We start from the raw sequence: 12,775 nt of genomic DNA, 5'->3' as shown, positions 1-12,775 counted from the left end.
TTTTAGCATCACAGTCCTTGGCGAACCATTGCTTCATTCAACACCTTGCACCATCTGACTCTATCCAAACCTTTCTATTTCCACCGCCGCATGCTTAGCTTTTCAAAGTCAACTTCCACGTCTTCGAGACTTCTGGGGAGAGTGTGGTGTCCTATTCTTCGGTCTCCAACAGGGTGTCATTCAACTGCCTTTCAAGTTTTTCTCTGCTTGTGCATTTTAAACACGTGTCCGAGCCATCTCATTATCTGAGATTTTATAAATCTTATCACAGTTTCGGTGTTCCCTAATAGTTTCAGGTCATGATTATATCTGAGTCGATAGGTACCGTCTTGCAGTCTTACGGATCCATATATTTTTCGCAATATTTTTTTTCAAATACCATTACCTGCCAGTAGTTTAAGGAGTTCGGGTAGTCTAGAGCTCGAAAATTTAGGGTATATTCAGGAATTTTTTTTAGAATAGAAAAAATGAAAAAACGAAATTTTAACTTTTAATGCATTTTATTTAACTCTTTTTACATACAGAAATGAATTTTTTTTTATTTATTGTAATAATTTTAATGAAGTTGACCCTCCCGAAAAATTGGGCCTGGACGGTGTTGACCATTTTGACTCTTTTATTTTTCTGAAACACAAAACTAAACAAATTATTAATAATGTAAAACTGTAGCCTACGCCCCATACAAGAATTAAAAAAAAAGTGACAAAATGGCACAGTTTTGAATTTGGTACTCTAAAAATCGGATTTTCTTTTTAAGGGTTTTAATGAAAAAATACGAAATAATTAAAATAATAATATGATTCTAGTACAGACAATAATCTCTGATGTTGTGAACAGCATATTAAAATTTCAGACGATTCGGTTTATTGTTTTTTTTTTTTTTGGCAACACCAGACCGAAAGTAGTTTTGAGATAATTGAGTTTAAAGTTTTGAGAGTGAATAATGCGACCATTGATGCCACTGCGTGAGGAATCTAACTCTACCTGCTAAAACAACTGTAGAATTGAAAATATTAGGTGTTGAAACACAGAAATCCTTCCTGGGACAACGCGACACATTAGTGGTGCAGTCACAGAACCATAACAGTGCACTGAGTGCATTATACTTAACGGTAGGTCAGTTTCTTTGTTCGATTAGATGTGCTGCTAATCAGGGGCCAATACAAAAGTGTGTGCATAAAAAATGTAATATTGGCACGACAAACATCACGCCACCATATATCACCGTTTTGCTTTTCGTTTTCGTCACTCACCATTTTTTGTCATCGCCTACCTACTGCTAATAGTTTTCAGATATATATATTCATTCCTCGCTTGACCGCTCAACGCACCTGTGCTTTTAATTACAATTAATTGTAAAGATTTTTATAAGTTAAAAATGAATAGAAATAAATTGTTAAAAAATTTTCTAATATTCAGGGTTAGAAAAAAGCTTCTAGCTCCAACACCAACACAATATCCTTCCAAAGCATTCACAATATATTCTTAAAAGCCTATACTTTTGAAATATCTAGAAACCAAATCGATTTTTTGAAAATTCTAGACCACCAGGACCCCTTTAGTTAATGTCAGTAGCCTTCAGCGACCATAGTTCACAACCTGCTTACCTATGCACGAGGCAGGCGGCTAAAGGTTTTGTATATCCTAAACTTTTGGCCGCGACGTAATAATTTAGCTTCAAATGAGAAAATTAAGATTATTTGCTGCTCAAACTCTAATATTTATGGTGCATCCTTATTGGCTGATATTTTGATACTCAGACAGGTAAATTATTGTACACTCTCGATTGCATAGTTGCCGATCAGCAGGTCATCATGCTTTAAGCCTGAATCGGACCATGAACTTTGTCCAATTCTTTGTCCAGTTCTTCGTTATCTTTTTTCTAGTTTTATAAACGCACTCTTTAACTCACTTCTGCCACTCACCATAATAAGAAAACCATCTTTCTAGAAACTCTAATTAAAGGGAATGAAATTGGGATGAAAAGTTTGAGAAATTATTATAATCTTTATACAAAATTTTAAAATTGGATTTATCTGTAAGTCTGGATTTATATAGTCTTTAGCTGGTATGGGCTCTGAAATCAACTTCTTTGGCCCTGAGCCCGTTCTGCCACTTCCTTCTGCAACCATGAAAGCAAGCGGACTACTTTAACCAAAAAGTGAGCCTGGTGGGCTAAGGGAGGCTGCAAATGGACAAGCTTCAAGTTACCTGCAACTGTCCCTTGTTGCAGCAGAAGAGACTGAATGCAGCTGGTTGGACTGGTTTGACACATGGAAAAGGTGGGCATCTCAGGCAGTGCACTCTGCCCAGCATGTGGAGAGTAGAATGAGACGGCGGACCACTTCCTATGCGTCTGCCCGGCCTTCGCTTGAATCAGGCTTGAGATCTTTGGCACTAATGAGTTAAAAAGCGACCACCTTGGCTCCTTGGCAAGAGGAGATCTACTTAGATTTCTTCGGAGGTCGGGTAGATTTAGAGAAAATTAAAAAGGGAAACCGACTGCAGAACAAGGGACTTAATTTTGACTGAATGCTGTACTTGCTAATTTGTACCGACAAAAGGAAAAATATATGTTAAGTAGTTTGTGTTAGATAAGGAGCTGTACTTTTTAAAAAAAAAATGGAAAGCATTCAGAAATATATAAAAATGGTAAAATTAGCCAAGAATCCAAGTAAATACCCTTTACTTTGCGTCCAATTGGAGGAAGAAAGAGAAAGAAAAGAAAAGAAAGGCCGACCAAGAAAGAGATGGCTTGATGACGTAGAAGCAGACTTAAAAGCGGTAAACGTACCTAATTGGAGTAAAGAGGCTAGAGAGAGAATGAATTGGAGGAGGATTGTTGATGAAGCAATGGTGCACCACAGACTGTGAAGCTAAGAGAGAGAGAGTAAAAATTAGTCAAAATGTTAATGTGGTATTGTTTTGCCTCAAGAAACGTCCTTTAAAAAATGCATTTCTTCTTCTTCTGCTTATTCTTCTTAGCATCACAGCCCATGGTGAACCATTGCTTCCTTCACAGCTTCTTGCCACTGATCTCGATTTAAATAAAGCCAGTGCCCTCCAACTTTGCACGCGCATTTTCTTAAAATCAGATTCCATATCTTCTAGCCCCCTTTTCTTCGGGCGTCCCCTTTTTCTTTCTCCAATTGGGAGAATATCTAATGCCTTTCTCGTTGATCTCTCCCTTGGCATTCTAGCCAATGTCCCAGTCAAAAAATGCATTTAGATTTTTTACTTCCAAATGATGATGTTACAAGTTATGACACACATCGCAAAATAAATACCTTTTCTTGATTGCATTAACCAGTAATAAATTGTGTTAAAGCAAAAAACTTTCTTATCACTTTCCGTGCTTATCTAATTTTTCTTATTAAATTACTTATTCCAAGGACAGCCAATTTAGTTAAATTAAATAAATTGCAAATTCATTTAAGAAGCCCACAAATTCCTTTAAGCGCTAATTTAAAATGTCGCAAAGTCCATATTGAAGCAATTATATTTCAGGCCTTCAGCTAAACTCGCCTTTTCAGAAGTCAAACTGGCAGAAGATAAAGATTCACAAAGTGGAAGCAATATTGCGGTATTAAATAACAAGCCACTGCCGCGACATTAGCAGAGTCAACACAACACAAATACCTACAAAAGTTCACTGGCCATTAATGTCACTTAAAGTTCAGCACAGAATATTATGAATGGGGGCCACCTTAAAACTCTGCCGCAACTTAAGGCTACTGCGGAAAAAGTATTTAATTTGCCAGCCAGCTTGTGCCAGAAGCACTAAGCTGACTTTTTTAAGTTTAGTAGCCATTAAATGTTGAATTGAGTTGCTTTGGCCATTTATTTAGATATTTTATATTCATTCCAACAGGACGAGCACACACAAGGAAGCAAAGCGAAGAAAGTGAGGAAAAAATTTCGCTACTACCGGCATTGCATTGTGTTTCCAGTTGCCAACCACGTGGCGCTAGTCCACTCACTTCTCGTTTCTCACCCGCACTTGAATGCTTGATGTTGGTCACTGGCCCATTACTTTCATCTGGCTTTCTGCGCGTATTTGTGTTGTTGCCCAGTGCCATTATCATTTGTAGCGCGCGTGTCCGGTGCTGAAAGTGTGAATGTGCGAAGAAATATACAACATAAACACTGCCGGCGCAGTCCGCCTCTTTGTCCACTTGGCCTTAAGAACAACAATAGGTACATGTGTAGATGGTGATTGTTGCCACTTTTATTGTCTGCTCAATAGTATCTTTTTATTTTCTTACACTCTTGTAAGGGCGACGGAAGTCGATGCGCTTTGCCTGTTGTCTGTTTTTAGCAAATTCTACATTTATATTACAAATTTACTTGTGTGTGTACATATCTAAGTGTAATTGTGTGGCTTTGTTGTATTGTTTTCCGCTATATTTAGGTACGTGTGCGTATGCCCGGCCTGGTGTGCCAAGTTGCAGAGTAATTCCGGTGGCTTCTTTACTCATTCCATTAAGTGACTTACGTCCGCATACAGTTGTGGCCTCGGGCTTGTGGGACTTCTTTACTGCCTTTTCTGGTCCGACACGTTTAATTGCTTTTAGCTGTTTCCGTATCTATGTTGTTATTGTTCCCTTGTATTAGTAGAATTAGTTTTTCTTATTTATTTTATTTTATTTTTGTTGCTTTCTTTTTCAAATAAAACGCTCTTTAATTGTTTTTCTGATATTTAGTCGAAATGCTGCTGATATTTGATACGTTCAATCTATGGATTATGTTTCGGTAGAAGAGTAATTTCTTCATTAATTCTTTTGGTCTTTATTTGTTAAGAATTAACAGAGAAATTTTGTTCATGCTTAGCACATTTTTGCTTTAATATATTTTTGCTTATATATTCGCATTCAAAATGTAGCCTTTTTCGACAAAGAATTCAACCGTTGTTAAGTGCTCCCTTAAGCAATTCCGCCGCAATAGTGCCACATAGCACAAGGGCTGAAAAGTCCCAGGCCTAACAAAGAAAATTTGTTAGTTTCTGTTCTAAATTTTCTAACTTTCGTCTAGAAGTCAACGCCACTTTTGTAGAACGATTTATCTTCTGACTCAAAATAGGTCTTAGTTTCAGCGATAATCTCTTCATTCGAGCGAAATTTCTTAATGGCGCGCATTTTTTTCAGATCTGCAAACAACCAGTAGTCGATGGGAACCAGTCTTTTGATTGACTTGTGGCACGGTGCGTTGTCTTAATGAAACGAAACAGTGAGCAAACGCGGCACCTGCTTTGCATAGAGCATTTCCATAGTTAAATGCTCATCCAGTAAAAAGCCAACACTTTTTTGATATCTTTATGATGTCAGCTAACTCACGCAACTTCACTTTTTGATCAGTCAAAACGATTCTGCGATTTTTTTATGTCTTCTGGTGTCATCGCCTAATTTGGACCTCCGCTGTGTTGTGCATCATCGGTGTCTCCACAACCACCATTCAAGTCAGCAAACTGTCGTTTTATAATGGTTTCTGATGAAGCGGAGTCTCCATAACACGTTTCAAGCCATTGCTTTGCTTAAGCCGTATTTTTCCCCCCCTTCAAGAAGCACAAGAAATCGCAATCTTTCTTTCTATCATTCTTGGTTGTGCTTAAGTAAATCATTGCTCTTGCGCTCAAAGCTGTTCCAGGAATGCTTTTTTTTGTTTTCCTTGTTCACTCCATTCGGGAGCATAGGGCCTCGACAAGACTCAGTCTTACGTGGGTTTTGTTAATCTATTTGATTTCTGACATGTGATTAGCCTGCCGCTACCCGTCCTAAGTAGTGGGCATGCCCACCTGTCATTGCCTAGGAACAACGCCTTCTAACTGCTTAGCGCGCCATCTGTGTTTCACATATTTCTACCAGATGGATTACACAGGTGGTTGAGGACTACGCTAAATTTAATGTGTCTGCGCTATTACCGCGAATGCCCTCTTCCTTCCTCTTGCTGACGCCACTGTTGCAATGTGTAACTGTGAGTTTTTATTTTGTGGTTTGCTTGTTTTAGCAGTCACAATAGTGTAAGTAATGCGCTGACTTTTGTGCGGGAGTGAGGATTGGAAGGATAACGTTTTTGGGGGTTGATGAATGAAATTATTATTACTTTTCTTTTTTTTATGAGAAACTAGGAAAGTAGGTAAGTGTGGAAAAGTGCGAGAACCGTGCTTCACGTGGGTTTCGAACCCCCAACCTCTGGTATGGCAGAATAATGCACTTACGCTAAACTACGGAGACCGCTAACTTCCCGTTCCTTGCGTCCGATTATTTTCATATTACAATTTTTGGCTGCAGGGACGTTGCAGGAAACTGTTGGTGAGATAAGTTGGCTAGGTAGAACATTTGAGTGATGGGTTCCTCATACAAAGATTGGATTGAAGTTGCCTTAGCTTGCTGTGGTCTGCAAGAAACTAAAGGCTGATCAAGAAGACTAAATGTCAACTCAGGTAGTGCTGGGATGTTTTTACCCTTCCTTGTAAGATCGCATGATCCTGCTGGTTATGCTTGGATCACATCCTTGGGTCAAGTGCATAAACTTCTAAGGCTGACAAAGTCTTTACTTTATATTGTGGTAAACTTTTTAACCGGTCCATTAAGTATCCAAAGGTATGTTGATATTTGACCTTACTTTGATTACATTTTGCCATAGCCACTCGTCCATGCTTTCGACTAATTGGTGATTCATTTTCATTTACTGATCTACACAGAAAAGGATCTATACTTTATGAATTCCAAATCAAATGTTCCAAATAACCCCTCGTATGCACACTTACAGGTCTAGACCTATAATTTTGCATTTACCGACCAATATTTACCTTTTTTTCAATTTTCCTTCAAAGACATCTTCTCCCTCTTCTTGACTGGCACAAAACCTGATTTCTTCCTCAGCGGCACGTTAGCAACGAGAAATGTTACTCCATTGCTCTTGCATGCGGGATTGTTGGGCAGTACTCTCTGAGAGCAAGAAAAAGAGAGAAAATCGGGTGGCGAATCTTCTGGCTGCCTGTAGCAATTGCAGCTTTCTGATGTCGAACATTCTTTGTGTAGTTAGATGTACGTTTTTTGTTGCACAGAGGCTTCTGCCTATTTTGGCTGCAACAAGGTAGTGATCCGAGTCGATACTAGGTGGCAGATCATACCTACTTCTAAACCGCTAGAAGCGTGTCTTCCATCGATCACAACATGATCGATCTGGCTGCACGTTTTTCGCTTAGGAGATAGCCACGTGTCATGCATCTTCACATGCTGGAATCTGTTGCTGCAGACTATCATGTTTCGGGCCCCGACGAAGTCGATCAGCCTCTGTCCGTTGTGCCGCATGTTTCGTTGTGCAGGCTGAATTTTCCGATTGTGGGAAAGAAAAGTTCCTCTTTACCGCCCTTGGGATTGAAGTCGCCAAGAACGATTTTTATGTCGTGACCGAGGCAGCGCTCATAGGAACGTTTCAGGCGCTCATAGAAGAAATTTTTGTCCGCCTCGTCTTTTTCTTCTGCTTGGGCGAGGAAGCAAATCAGCGAGAGGTTAAAGAATCTTGCTTTGATGCGGATTATTGCAAGACGCTCGTCCACTGGAGTGAACATAAGTACTTGGCGACGAAGTCTTTCTCCCACAACAAATCTAGCACCGAATTTGCACTCCTTTACATGAAAGATGTGGTAGACGCCCCAAGGTCCTATGTTTTTTTAGCCTTGCCCCGTCAATCGCATTTCTTGAATGGCAGTGATGTGAGCCTTTGCTCTTATGAGGACGTCAGCCAGACGAGCGGGGGAACTTTCTCTATTGAGCGACTGGACGTTCCAGATGCGTGCCCTCAAATCGCAATCCTTAGTTCGGTTGCAGTAGTGGTCATCAGAGTAGGCTATTCTCATCCGACGTTTTGTTGTCGTTTTCATTGGCGGAGGATTTTTACGTGGGTGGTTCCAAGCCCAGCATACAACCAGCTATTCTGGGCTGATTAGTTTTCTCACATTAACTCGCTCTCAAACGGGTGTTCGGAAGCTACCCATAGGATACTTGGACGAACCCCGAAAGTTGTAAGCTGCTTGGGCAGAATGCAAAAGAATCGTCCACCTGGCGAGCCTGGCCACTCCCAAGTGGATGACAATCAGGGATTTTCCCCACTTGCGTGGACTTATAAATATGGAACCATCCTCACAGACATCACAATCAACAAATTAAGTATTCTATACAAAGTGAGACGCTTTACTCTTCGAAGTAATCATCTAACCTCAGCGACGTAGCATAAAATAATTATTTCAATGAAATAGTTTATTAAAGTGGTTAAGGGGACAGATACCTGTAAAATTTCGAAAAAAAATTTTTTTTTTTCATAAAATATAATCCTTTAGGAATATGTCAAAAAAATTTTAGAAAGTAAATTTAAGTATTTCTTATATTATACATCGTCTTTGCGTTCGAGTTCTGGGAGAGGTACTCGTATAGTTACGTTGCCGACTTTAGACGAGTTTTTCTCAAAACTATATTTTTCGAATTGGCGTACACGATAACTCGAAAAGTTATTGATCGATCTCCCTGAAATTTTGCGCGCATCTTTTTTATGATATTACTTTCTAGGTAAACTTAGAAGTTTTCGAAAATTTTTCAAAAAAATAATTGTTTCGAAGCAAAAATAGTAGGAAAATTCGCCCGAAAATTTATTTTTTTAAGCATTTTTCTAATTCATATAGAAATTATGACATTAATAAACAAACAAATTTTTGGGTTTTTGTACTCAGGTCACGGACGCCGATGCTACAATGCCCGCCGATTGAGAAGCCCTGCTGCGACCTTCCTGGAAGAATTGAGTGTGCATCTGCCATTTTAAATGATTAAAATAAAAAAAAAACTTTTATATTATTTTAATGTATAAATAAACCGTATGCCAATTTTGAAAAAAATATATTGACTTCTTCATTTTAAATAATTTTAATGAAAATCAGGGAAAATAAGGCCGTTTACATGTACCTGTACCTGTATACAGGTATCTGTCCCCTTAAGCAGGAGCATATATTCCATAAGCATTTTGAAACTCCGGAGCAAAGACGAAAACATTTTTTTTTTTAATTTTCGGAGGTTATGTACCAACTAACATTTTTTTTGCCGTAATGATTATTAGACTACCCGAAGCGGATTTAATTTCTTCGACCTATAATCCAAAGCATCCCATCTTTTCATATATAAAAATGAAAAGTGAAAGTAATAAATTTTCCTCAGGGAATAATTGTGTGACTATTTTACTCTTAATTCTTCGTAATTAAAATTTACACTTCTTTCTCAAACAGAATGCAGAAAGAATCAAGAAATCCCTCTAATAACCTGGATTGCGCTAAACAGCCACTCATCAAAGGAACTCAACGCCTACGAACTATTTTTAAGTATGAAAAATTTACAGATGTTTTTTTTTAATATTCTGTTTTTGATTTCTTTCTTCCTTCACCGTCATACACTTACTTTTCACTCAATGTTTTTCCCACGCGAGAAATCGCCCATTTCAGTGATTTCTTTTTTTTAATTTTTGTTTTCTTGGCTTTTGTGTATTTCTCTTCATTTCATTTCATATGAAAAAAGCACTTGGCATCTTTTTTGTTTTGCTTTGGCATTACTGTGCCTTTTGGGTAATGCCTTTTAAGTCTCAGTTATTGCCAACCTTTAATATTAGTGTTGTTTGTCGCTTTAAATACGCTTTCTGGTGTTTACAGCCAACGCTTTTTCAGCTCACCGCACTACCCCAGCGGTTGCCCACGCCAAATAATGCCAAAAAAATTTAGTGTCGCCTAGACAAATACGAAATAATACCAGCGCCTTAAGCATCACACAAACTTAGCGAAATAAGAGAAAATTCGTTTAAGTAAATAAATTCAAGGTTGGCTCAAGATAATTGAATTTCTGATTAATTATAATTAAAAATTCTTTTTGCTAGATCCTTATTGACACAGTATTGGGGGGAAAAAGCTTCCATTGACTGCAATCTTATATTGGCTTAGCAAAAAATGTGGGCTATGAAAAATGTATTTCATATTTCATCCAAATGAGTTATATTAAGTATTCACGCTAAAGGTTTTATGAAAGCACATAAACGAGCTTTAAAAATAATTGCTTCCAGCCGCTAATGCTTGACTTTGCCACAAATATTGTAAATGATCGGTGAGTGCAGGAGTAGTACTTTTGTATGCGATTTTATACCATTTATTTAGTTGAACGTACTCGATGCGGTACCAGCTAGTGGGAGCAGAGAAAAGGGAAGGCCTCCTCTGCCTCCTCTGAAATATCAGGTGGAGAAGGACTTGGCTTCACTTCGTGTTTGCAATTGGCGCCTGTTAGCATGAGAAAGAAACGATTGGCGCGCTTTGTTAAACTCGGCCAAAATCGCGTAAGCGGATATCGTGCCAATTAAGAAAAGAAGATTTAATTGAAAATTTTTTGGAGTTAAAAAATTAACAGCTGCATTCAATTACCCATTTTTATTTATTTTTTATTATCATTAGTTATCCTAGAAATACATTACTTCTTACAGACTACAACAAAAAAAACTTAACTTGTCCGAGAGGAAAAAAGGGGATCGCTTAAAAAATAAGTACAGTAAATAGAGATAAGTGAACCAGGTAACGCGAGAATATTTCACTAGAAAATAAAGCCCCAAAGGTCAGAGTACATTCCTTGACTTAAAACACGTAAGGATACCCGAGGTAACCTTATAACTGAAGAAGGAAAAGTTCTCACAAAATGCCAAAAAAAGACTTTCAAGAACTCCTGTATAGTAAGAACAATGACATTAGGAGCAATAGCATTCCATTAGCATAATTCAAACAGCAGAAATTTTGCTTGAGCCACCCGCAATTGGAATAATTAGCCTTGCTATCAAAAAGTTAAAAAATGGAAAAGCAAGTGGGGAAGATGGCATAACGCCGAGCTCATCAAAATTGGATCAACGGTACTACAAAACGTCATATTAAGTCTTACAATATATATATGGGAATCTGAGATTATATCAAGAGAATAACAGACTAGCATAATTGTACCAATCTATTTAAGAAAGGTGACAGACGCGAATGCAACAAATATGGGGGAATCTCGTTATCAAGTACAGCGTACAAAATCTTCATAAACAATCTGCACCAGAGATTGAATGGGTACGCCGAGCAAATATTAGGCGAGTACCAATTTGGTTTTAGGAGTGGAAAGTCGACTACCGGTCAAAGCTTTGTAGTTTGCCAAATATTTGAAAAGTTTCATAAGCATTAAGTCAACCTGTATGCCCTCTTTATAGATTTTCTTAAAGCGTTCGATAGTACTGAAAGAGGCAATACTGAATAAGGTCTACGCATACAAGTAATACCGAAAAAATTGGTTGCGCTAGTAAGACTAACTCTCACTAAGACATATTCCAAACTGCTCTTACGAGGCAAAGCGTCCGTTCTATTCAAAGTGGAATCAAGAGTAAAGCATCCTGATTCTAGACTATATAATTAAGGCCCCTTTGTGGTCTAGAATTTCGAAAAAATCGATTTTTTTTCATGTTATGGTGGTTTATACTTTCAAAAATATACCTGCCAATTTTCATATTGAAATTCGTTGTAGTTTAGACGTTACAGTCCTTTAAAACAAGACCGGTTTGGAGTACGACGATACAATTTTTTCTGAGTTGGCGTTTCATTTGAATTTTTAATATGTTATTAAGGAGACTTGTGGCTCTCGTGGGTAGCAGAATTATAATTTTAAAATCAATTTTTCTATTTTTTTAAGAGTGAGAATATGAAAACAAATCAGTTTTTGTTTTTGTTTTGTTTTTTCAATAAACAGATAAAATATCTAGAAATTTTTTTTGCAAATCTGCTACCCAACATAGCGTCATATCTCCTAATGAATAATCGATCGAATTTTTTTTTTCAGACGTACCTGAGCAGCCCAATCAGTTACACAAGTGGCGTGTGTTACGTCAGAGGAAGCAATTTTTTTTATCATTGTCATTGAAAAAAATGATTTTCAATTGATACCGATTGTTTTTATTAAATTTTCAACGCCTTCAATTTTCACGTCTCTAGACCGGAAAGGTGCCTTAAAGATGCTGATTTATCAGAGACTATTTCACCAAAACTTCCCAAATATGTGGCTTTGCTAATGTCCTTGACGGAGAAAAACTGAATGCGAGGAAAATTGAATGTTCAAAAAGAAGTAAACCAAGCACTCCAAATAAAATCAAAATTATTTGAATTAAAAATCAATGAAAGCAAACCGAAATATTTCGCAAGACTTAAGACTTTGAGAAAAGCGCCAGATCTTAGAATTAGCGATCATAAATTTGAAAGCGTTAATCGATATAAACATCTGAGACTGCTTCTCAGTAGAACGGATGGTACAACTATGGCTAGCTAAGAAGTACGAGAAGAAAACGACCTGTATCACATAAGGTATAATAACGAGCTAGGGGAAAGGTGAAAACATCGTGCGGTTTGTGAAATCGCAGCGCATCCGATGGCTAAGACACGTTTGCAGAATGTCCGATGAATGTCTCGTAAAGCTTTGGATGCACGGAAGTATAGGGTGGGACAAATTAGACCTACCAATGTTAAACACAAATAAATTTTACAATAATCATTTATTTTGGCTAATTGTTTTTATACATTCAATATATTTTATGGAAATTATGTATGAAATATTAAATCAGACAAATGTCCACAATTTTTCTCAATACAAAGATTGACTCTTTTTAACGCGTTTTCCATTACACCACATAATGTTTCTGGTCTTCGCCTAGCAATATGCGCAGTTGCTCCATCTTGTTG

The sequence above is a fragment of the Anastrepha obliqua genome, chromosome 1 (genome assembly GCF_027943255.1).
Source record: "Anastrepha obliqua isolate idAnaObli1 chromosome 1, idAnaObli1_1.0, whole genome shotgun sequence".
NCBI lineage: Eukaryota > Metazoa > Arthropoda > Insecta > Diptera > Tephritidae > Anastrepha > Anastrepha obliqua.
This window is presented reverse-complemented; position numbering follows the sequence as displayed.